This window comes from Podarcis tiliguerta (genome assembly GCF_965153285.1).
Source record: "Podarcis tiliguerta genome assembly, chromosome: 12".
In the NCBI taxonomy this organism is placed as follows: Eukaryota; Metazoa; Chordata; class Lepidosauria; order Squamata; family Lacertidae; genus Podarcis; species Podarcis tiliguerta.
In genome coordinates, this window is record NC_139545.1 from 56,451,775 (window position 1) to 56,461,493 (window position 9,719).

The 9,719-nt window shown below is 49.7% G+C and overlaps 1 protein-coding gene across 26 annotated transcripts in view; it reads right to left on the reverse strand.

The window, feature by feature from the left end:
- LOC310660790 (uncharacterized protein) overlaps positions 1-9,125 on the reverse strand; it is a 225,900-nt gene extending 216,775 nt beyond the window's left edge. For 11 of the 26 annotated variants that reach the window (XM_083405894.1, XM_083405902.1, XM_083405895.1 and 8 more), the window contains exon 1: positions 8,871-9,125. The gene's annotated coding sequence lies outside the window, so the exon portion shown is untranslated. Of the gene's footprint in view, positions 1-6,083; positions 6,311-8,870 lie in introns of those variants that run through there. The other 15 variants (XM_083405903.1, XM_083405892.1, XM_083405887.1 and 12 more) reach the window with 5 other exon arrangements.
- Positions 9,126-9,719: the final 594 nt, after the last annotated feature.

Here is a 9,719-nt window from a genome sequence, read left to right on the forward strand (position 1 = left end):
GGGGGAATTTCTCCCAACGTGCATACAGAAGAGTAGGCACAGCACCATATATACAGGACAAACTTTGGGGCACAGATCACCCCCGTGACTCCAAGCTGCAGGCTGGCAAAGCAGAGAAAAATGTGCAGAAAAAGGCCTTGTCTTGCCCAGCACAAGGTGCCTGTGAGCCAAAACCTCCCTCCTGCCACTCAGCTGCTAAGCCATGTGCCAGCAGCTGGGGAGGAAGCCAATTCAAAGGAGAGAGCCTACCTTTTAATTTATTTAAAATATTTGTACCCCACCTCTTACCTGCAAGGGTTTCCAAGGTTGCACACAAGTATAAAAATAGAACACTCTCTGCAAAACACAGGGCGTCAGCAAATAATACTTCAGTTTTCCAACTGAACCGTCCAGCTTATAGAAGCAACATCACACTCGACAGAGTGTTAGAAATTTAGTTATAGAAGCTGGGAGCCCAATGACTCCTTAAACCAAGGTTGCAGAATGGAATGCCTAGTTGCCATTTTGGAGCAAGATGGCTCACGTGTCACATTTTTCAAATGATGGACTGTGGTTGTTTGTCAGTTAAACATCTGGCTGGTTCAGAGGACAACGCTGAGCTAGGTTAAAGAAGAAAAGTCACTTGATTCAATCCACATCTATACTGGGCTATTCCGAACTCTTTTTCTTACTGGTGACTGCTCCTCCTCATAGATTATTCTCACAGGGCAGCATGGCAACAAATACGTACACTTTCACCTAATCATTTCTTGGAACAAGGACTTCATTTAAAATTAAATATTGTCATTTATTTATTTATTTTGGAGCTGCTACAAATATGGACAGGCTAATCTTTGGAGTCCATACCTAAAAGCAAAAAAAATGGGTGTGTTTCTTTCTTCCAGCAATGATCATCTGAACGGCAGGTCATCTGAGCAACAGATTGTTACAAAACATGATGGTTATTTCAAAAGTATTCTATGACAACATGCTTACACATTTGGATATCCAGGCTATGACTGGTCAGGTCAACATATGAAGGAAAAGTCCAAGTCAGAGTTCCCATCTGGACTCCCAAGTTCGATATCCAGCAATTAATTATTCATCCCTGGCTTTTGATTAAAGCCATAAAAAGCCAAACTCAATGCACCAACATCCCGTAAAAAGCCATTAGGTTTCTTTTAATGCAAAGAGCTGTGCCAACTGTGCCTGATTAAATGTGCCTTGACAGATTTACTCACAGGCTGATTGGTGGTTTCGCATAAATCATAAAATCTGTCATATTCCTATCAGGATTTTAGAATTTTACTGCACTCAAAGGATAGCTCTTCCCTGGGCCTTCCACCTTGGCCAAGCTCTGGTGCTGTGAATGCAGCTCAAACGCAGATCATGTGCAGAAATTTCATAACAGCTTTCTTTTCATTAGGATGGACAGAGACAATTTGGGATGTGTGGGACCCTGTAGTCTTTCAGATGTTGCCAGACTCCTTGATCATGCTGGCTGATCATCATTTGCACAGCCACATGTTCCTCATCCCTGCTGGAGAGTTTGGGCCTCAGGCCCATCTGCTTTCCTATAGGAAAAAGGTAACCACCAAAATAACCACAATATTTGAGACTTCAGCTATTAAGTACAGGGTTGATCACAGAAATGAAAGCTGTCAGCATTCTCCACTGCGCCAGAAGCATTATCAAACCCATCTGTTTAAACCAGTGTTTGAAAAGAGATTGGTAATAAATGAGTAGTGAATTACTTTGGGCAAGCGAGACTTTGATCCAGGACCCAATAAAGCCATCGGATTCTGAAGAGCTGCATTTAAACTCGGCTGAAGCTCTGCCACCATGAGGCGTGACTTCCTGCAACAGAGTGGAAGGGCTGGATGCGAAGGCTACAATTTGCCTGCTTTCAGCACATCAACTGCATCCTGCCTATGTACGCTCCTAATAGAATCTCAAGAGCTCTCACTGAGCAGCTATGTAAAATGAAAACAAATAGCTATCCTAGAACATGGGTATACGGCCCCATCGCCTTCTCAATCTGGCCCACGGAGGATCCGGGAATCAGCGTGTTTTTACATGAGTAGAATGTGCACTAATATTTAAAATGCAACTCTGGGTTATTTGTGGGGCATAGGAATTCATTCATTCCCCCCCCCCAAATATAGTCAGCCCCCCACAAGGTCTGAGGAACAGTGGACCGGCCCCCTGCTGGAAAAGGTTGCTGACCCCTGTCCTAGAACTCCTAGATGCTTGTCATCACCCCCCCAAAGCAAAAGCATGTCACTAAAAGTATGTCACTACTACTTTGCAAAGTGTTCCGATTCAGGCTAGGCAATCTCCAGACCAGCTCTTCCCCAACTCTGTGCTCTCCAAACAGTGGCGTAGCGTGGGGGGTGCAGGGGGGGCTGGCCGCACCGGGCGCAACATCGGGGGGGGGGGCACTCGCACTCGCAGCTCTCTGCCCCTACCTGGCTCACTCACTCTCTCTCACTGCAGTGCTGGCTGTGCGAATCCGATCCGAGCCGCCGGGTCGCCGCCCACTGTGGAGGGGAGGGTGGCTGGTGTGCGGTGTGGTGCGGAGAGAGAGCGAGGGACTATCTGGGGGAGGGACAGTGCAGCGGGGGGTGCAAATTACTTGCCTTGCCCTGGGTTAGGGGGCGCAAATTACTTGCCTTGCCCCGGGTGCTGACAACCCACGCTACGCCACTGTCTCCAAATGTTTTGGATGACAACTCCCATCAAGCTGGGAAAGGCTGCTGCAGCAGAAACAAGGGTGCCTTCATGCCTGGCTGTAGGCCAGACACACGCTATGCCCGATGAAGCACAACTCGAAAGAGTGCACACACGCCTTAACTACTGGTCCTACACATCTTTTTCTGTGGTATGAAGCAGTTGCCAAGAGAGCAGGAGCAGCAAGCGTTCTGGTTTCATTCTGAAAAACCACCACCATCCACGTGGGAGGCAGCATCCAAATATAAAGAGATTTAAGGAGTAATATCAACTCATCTGTTTAGCAGCAATAATCAGATTCCCAATATGGATTGAATAATTCCTGCCTTTGGTTTGCTGCCAAGGTAAACACAGGAGCAGTGACAGTCCTGCCTGGCTAACCAAAACTTAATTACGGTTGTTTCAAATTGAAGGCACCCATCTGCTTGAATATCAACAGACCACAGAGATCTATCAAGGCCTCCATTGCATATCTGATGCCATGCAGCTAATTAACCTCTGAAATTAGGGGGTTGTTGCCACCCCGCTCTGTTTATCGGGTTCGGCTGATTGGAGTCGTTTCAAAAGAAGAAGTCCTGAATAGACTTGCTGGGTTGGAACTGGGTGGTGGCAATGGAGGAGGAGGAGGACAGACATACCGGCAATACAATGACATGAATCGGAAGAGAATCAAGCGTCCATAAATCACAAACTAAATTAGATCTGGATTCGGCAAGTCATGGGGCATAAATAACACTGTACAATAAAAGCAAAGGCAGGAGCCCAAGACGAATCTGCCAAGGAGTGACAAAAAGAAGCAATAAACAGAACATTCACGAGCCATAATGGCCAGTGTAGACATTTAAAAATGGTTGTAAAATCCTTCAAGCCACCAGCACAAGGCTTGCCAACTGTTTACTAGAGGAGAGAATACAAAGGGCCCAAACATACAGTGATAGCAACAGCAGAACAGCAATTGCAACAGGTCTACTAATGCCTCGTGTACGCAAACACTTCTGGCAATGGCTGGCATGCCATGTGCCACATCAACATAGGCTACAGGTATTTCAAGTTGTTTCTCTGCAGCAGGAGATCCAGGTGTCTTTGAGCACAGCACTGCATGCCCAGGACAAGCAGGAATCTTTCCAAGGTCTGGAAGAGACTTCTGTTACCCAATATCCTCTTAACTCAGCCTTATGAAGAGCCACTGATCACCTATGGCGAGTCAGAATAGTCTCCAGGTAAACTTTCATAAACAGGAATAGAACCTCTTTTCTTTTCACTCTGAGGCCCCAAATGTGCGGCAAGTTATTAGCAGAGATATGTGGGGGCAATCTGATTTTGTATGATCTACAAACCTGGTGCGATCTATTCAGAAGGCAATTTTAACTGGAGATACCAGAAATCAAATCCAGGACCTTCGACAACTTCTGTGCAATACTATGGTTGAGCTGAAGAGGCAGCCCAATGTTTGGCGGGATCATGGGGAGAGGGGAACACACAGGTTGACCAATCTGGCCAGGAGCTGCCCAAGAACGGAAGGAGAGCTTAACATCAGCGTATTTTGACTTAAATCAAACCACATCCAGAAGCAAAACCACAACTACACCACACATAGCACAAAAGCAGTGCTATGAACAGAAAGCTGCAACTAGACCAACATAACCTGAATGAGACCTCAAAGGTCATCTCGTCAAATGCTGCCATCTCGTCTCTGCCAATGCTGGAAATTCATTGCTACAGCATCCCCAATATCGGGTCAAGCATTAGAAAACCTCTCAATAAGCACAGCATGGCTCCTTCAAAGATGGTCTACTCCACCGTCAAGTAACTCACGCAACAGGACGTTCTTTGGTGGAAATCCTTTTTCTTGTAATCTGAACCTGCTGGTCGAGACCCTCTGCTCTAGAGCAGCAGAAAACATATTTTCTCCCGACATGCATGTGACTATGAATATGCACATATTTGAAAATGGTCATCATATCACACATTAAATTATCCCCACATCTGGGCTAAACAGACCCAACTCTTTCTCCTTGGATTTCCTCTAAGCCCTCACCATTTTTGCCGCCCTCTTCTAGACATTCCAGACTTACTTTTCTTGACCACCTTGTTTCTCCTCCCTGTGTGAGCACAAGTGGCTTTCAAGACGACAAACTGCATAGCTAATTCAGCAAGAGCCACATACCTGCCCTGCAAAATAAGCTGCACCCTGATTTAATAATATCCTTGAATTTCAATCTGCAGACTGATCTGTGACAATCTTCCATGATTCTCTATGTTCCATAAACCTTTTTTAGGTCTGCATAGGTCTCTCCCTTTGTTCCTCTTTCACTTACTCTATGTGACTGTCATCTAAATAATCTTTTCTCATTTCCCTTCAACCACACCATGAACTAGTCCCTCTCCCATTGTATTGACATACACTTGAAACAAACTTTTCTTTTCTTTTTTTCCTTGGTGATAAAGAGGAGGAATGACTGCTGCGAAGAGCACAGAGAGAAGAAACGCCATGGCACACCTGTAGCAGAAAAAACAGGCGCCTTCCTCTGTCCCAGCTGCATCAAAACATGCCTCTCCCGCATCAGTCTCTACAGCCATAGCAGGCACTAGCACTCTCCAATGGTTTGACTTTATCCCCAACGGTGCACTCTTCCATTGTCTTCCAAGTCAGACAGATACCAACAACTGAAAACACAACCACTTGAATGAAGAACGTTTTAACTTGTGGTTAACACTCCCCAAGCCCTTGAGGTGAGACAGGCTATGAAATAAATAAATAAAAACAAATAACCAAGATGACTCTATATCCAACCCTGATTTTAAAAATGCGCTTTTAATGCTTCACTGCAGAGAAAATAAAGAGCAAAGGGATGCTTTGCATCTGTGGCCCAGAACAAATTATAAGTCTTTACAAACCTTGCTATAAACAAAAGTTTGTCTGTCTCGGTATGTTCTGGTGCTTCTCACTCACTACAAACTCTGGCTTTTAAGCAGTCCTGCAAAATGGAGAGCTCTGTGTCATGCACGGGGGAGGCAGAGTTGGGAAAGCAATGTAAGCAAGAGGACAGCTGGGGGATAGTGGGAGGGGGGGACCACGAAGCAGAAGAGTTAGAGGAGTACGGAAGTTTCAGGGTCCAGGACCACAAGCGCTGCAGTGCCTTAAAGACCGTTAAGCCGTGGAGGTACCACAGCTCTCCGCCCTTTCACTGCTTCAGACAAACACAGCTACCCTTGTGGAATTTTAATTTTAAGAGGCTCTCTAGCGAAAAGTGAATGTGGCAATGACAAAGCAGGCAGGCAGGCTTGGTATGCACTTGAAGGCGGGGGGCGGATTCGTTCAGCAAGAGGCCCCTTCCTACCCAAGAACAGCAGGGCCCTATGTCTAAACTTACCCGAGGCAGCGTCGCACTCATACCACACTCATTTAATACTTAAAATATGACAACTGTTCCTTCTAAATCGGTGCGCCCAGCTTGAAGCTAGGCCCGGTTTATAAAAATAGCTTGCCGCTCAGATCCCTTGTGCCGATGACTGGGCAGAGTTACTGTATAGGCCGTCCGTGCCTCTGCTGCTGCATCCACGCAGCTCGCCACACCCATCCCCTCAAGCAGCGGTTCTGCGATCGCTTATCCTGGCTGCGTTGCTGGATTACAGCACAAAATATCCCCTGATGCAATGCTAGAACCATCCCTGTAAAAGCTGGGAAGGAGACCAGCCAGTCATAGCTGCAGAAAGGCAACAGCAGATGAGGAACCACGTAACCAGGAAGGGGGAGGCGGGGAAGAGAGAGAGAGAGGCAGAAGTCTCCGATCAGAAGCCAAGATGCAAAGCAGACAAAGGGCTTCACTCGAAATCCAGGTCTTTGAGAACTTGCTACACAGTTGAGAAGGGAAGGGAGGAGAAAACCAGGAATTCTTTGCAGCACTCTGCACTACAGAGCTGCCACCCTCCAACGTGGTACTTTTAAATGTTGGCAGAACATGTCCTGGCCAGCACAGTTGTCCTGGCTGGGGGATGATGGGAATTGTAGTCCAAATCATATTGAGGGCACCAGGTTGGGGACAAATGCTCTAGACCTTCAAACTTTATGCCTTTCCCCCGCCCAGTTTTCACTTCCTCTGGGATGACATAACTCAGGCATCTTCCCAAGACAGATGTCCTCCTAATTTAGTCAAGATGTTCCTCCCAACGCCCCTTTCTGCAAGTTTGCTGTTGTTCCTATTAGCATCTATCATTATTGCAGCCCATCCCTGCCTTCCACCACTTAGAAGGCTGTTAATTAGCTGGCAGATCAACACCCCCTCTAAACCTTCCTGCTCTGTGAAGTTTTGCAAAATGCCTCCACCTTACAGGACTGCACCCAAAACAAAATAAATGACACTCTGATAGCATGCAAGCCAACATTCTGGTATACGGGAAGATGAAATGCTTGCGGAGTAGCCTAAACTGCAATTCTGAACACATGCCAATGAAATTAAGTTGGTATGTTTTGGAGGAGGGACATGAAAAAGGAAAACATTTGGAAGAGTAAAATGCAAAGTTTCTAGCAATGCCACCAAGAGTTGACCACACATTTAAGGCAGTTAAAATACAAAGTCTGATATCATTTCACTCCAGACTCTCACAGATGACCTGCATTATACACGCTGGGATTCAGGCCCAACGCCCAGGATGAGGGAAAGGGCAAGAGAAAGGACTGGCGAGGTTATCAAGTTTCCAAGAGCTGCTGTCGCTTGGGAGGACGCCGTAAACAGGAATTCCCCCCACCCCACCTTTTCCCAAAATGCTTGGGTTCTGCAGCAGGGCGGGCTTTTGTTTGTTTGAAAAAATGGGGAAGGTGCAAGAGGCTCAAGGCCACACACACACACACACCCCGACTGTGACCCACCGTTACTCCCACACCACATTGGAAATGCTCCCTCTCGCAGCGATCGCTCCCATGCGCGCGCACAAATCCTGGGTACTTTCCAACTAGCACTGCAGACAGTCCACACCCACCCCGAGCCAGAGAGCCAGCCGCCTGCCGGACAACCCCATTCCCGCCGCGGAGCCCCTAGCCTCTCCACCCACCCACCCACCCTGCTTCCTTTCTTCCCTGCCTCGCAGCACGCGGCGGGGAGTCCCAGGGCACCCCACTCTGCGCACCCCGCACATGCAGCCCGGTTTCCTGCGCCCCACCCGCCCGGATCCCCCTCCTCGGGTCTGCCCGCCGCCCACCCCCACCTCCCCACATTCCGGCTCTCCGGGCTGAAGTCCGCCTCCCGCCGCCACGCCGCAGATTCCTGGCAAAACCTCGCGCCCCGGCGCGCACATGCCCAGCCCTTGCTTTGCTCTCCGGGGCCTGGCAGCTGCGGACCTCAAAGTCAGGGGCCCACGAAGGGAGGGATGGCGCGCCCCACACAGAAGACACACACCCTGCCCCAGAAGTGCACCCCCAAAGTTGCACCCTGCCCAGTTGGAAAGGCATTGCATCTGCAAGGAAACCCCCCCACCACCTCGCGCGCCCCCGTCCCTGAAAAAGTAGTGCCCGCCCCCCCGGAGGGGGGGACACTCCTGCCCCCCCACAACCAAACCCTCCCTGCCTCCCCACCCCACCCAAGGGACCCCCCAATTGGCCCCGCCCTGTCCTCCACCTCTCCATGCTCCCCCCTTCCTTGAAGGCACCCCAACTTAGCCCCTTCCTGCTTCCCTCTCGCCCGCTTAACCCCTTCCTCCCCACGCCCCCCCACTATTAACCCTTTGCTGCTCCTCCCAAGCCCCGACCTCTCCCCTCCCCAAATTGCCCCCTCCCTAAGGAAGCACCCCCCCAACTTAACCCCTTCCATCCTAGTGCGTAGCGCCCCCCTCCAAAGTCCAAGCACCCCTGCTGCCCCCTCGGTGGGGAACCCCCCAATTAGCCCCTTCCTCCCCACGGCCCCCCACTATTAACCCTTTGCTGCTCCTCCCAAGCCCCGACCTCTCCCCTCCCCAAATTGCCCCCTCCCTAAGGAAACATCCCCCACAACTTAACCCCATCTTTCCCAGTGCGCAGCGCCCCCCTCCAAAGTCCAAGCACCCCTGCTGCCCCCTCGGTGGGGAAACCCTCCCCAATTAACCCCTTCCTCCCCGCTCCCAAGCCCTGACCCCCTCAAGGAGACCCTCAACCGACTGACCCCCCTCCACACCCTCTCGCCCCTTACCGAGCCGGGGGTGGGGTGGGGTGTCCGCCACCCGGCGAATGCGGTCCCTCCTGCGACTGCCTTCGCCCGCCCGTCCCCTTCAGCAAGCCCGGCCGGGAGAAGGAGGAGGAAGGCAGGAAGAAGGCGGAGCCGTGTGCACGAGCGAGCGAGCAGGAGCGCGCACGGGGCCGGGAAGGAGGAGTGGCGGCCTCGGGCTGGGCGCCGCCTCAGCCGCCTCCGGACTCGCCCCACGCGACTCCCGAACGTGCTGGCGGGAAGGCGGGCTCCTCTTTCGGAGTCGGCCAATGGCGGCTCGCCGGCGCCCGCCTCGCGGCCAATGGCGGCGGGAGGGGCGGGGACGGGGCAGGCGCGCGCGGCGGCAAAATGGAAAGGGAGCAAGTTTGGGAGACGCGCGGGACAGTTGTTCTGAGGGGTGGGGGGAAGGGCGGGGCCGGCGCCTGAGGCGGAGAAGAAATTCGTGTTTTTTTAAAAAATTATCGCATGTACGTGTATTTCTTTTTTCCCCTCAAATTTTTTTAATTGGTTTTCACAACATTATAAACAGACAAACAAACATAAATCATAGCCTTATTGAAAATTACACTTATTAACGTTGTTAAGTGACTTCCTCGCTTCCCCTTGCTTGAATTTCATTGCTTAACGGTTTTCCAAATCACAGTTCTTATAAAATTTAACTTAAACATTAACATCCTTACATCTTCGCATTATGAAATTAAACATATTAATTCATCACTTAACATAAATAAAATCCTAAGCCAATGAAGTAGCTGCAAGCTGTTTTCAGTTAATTTAACATAAGTTAAGAAATTCGTGTGTTTTAAAAAGAATTTCTCTCATGTATTTCTTTAC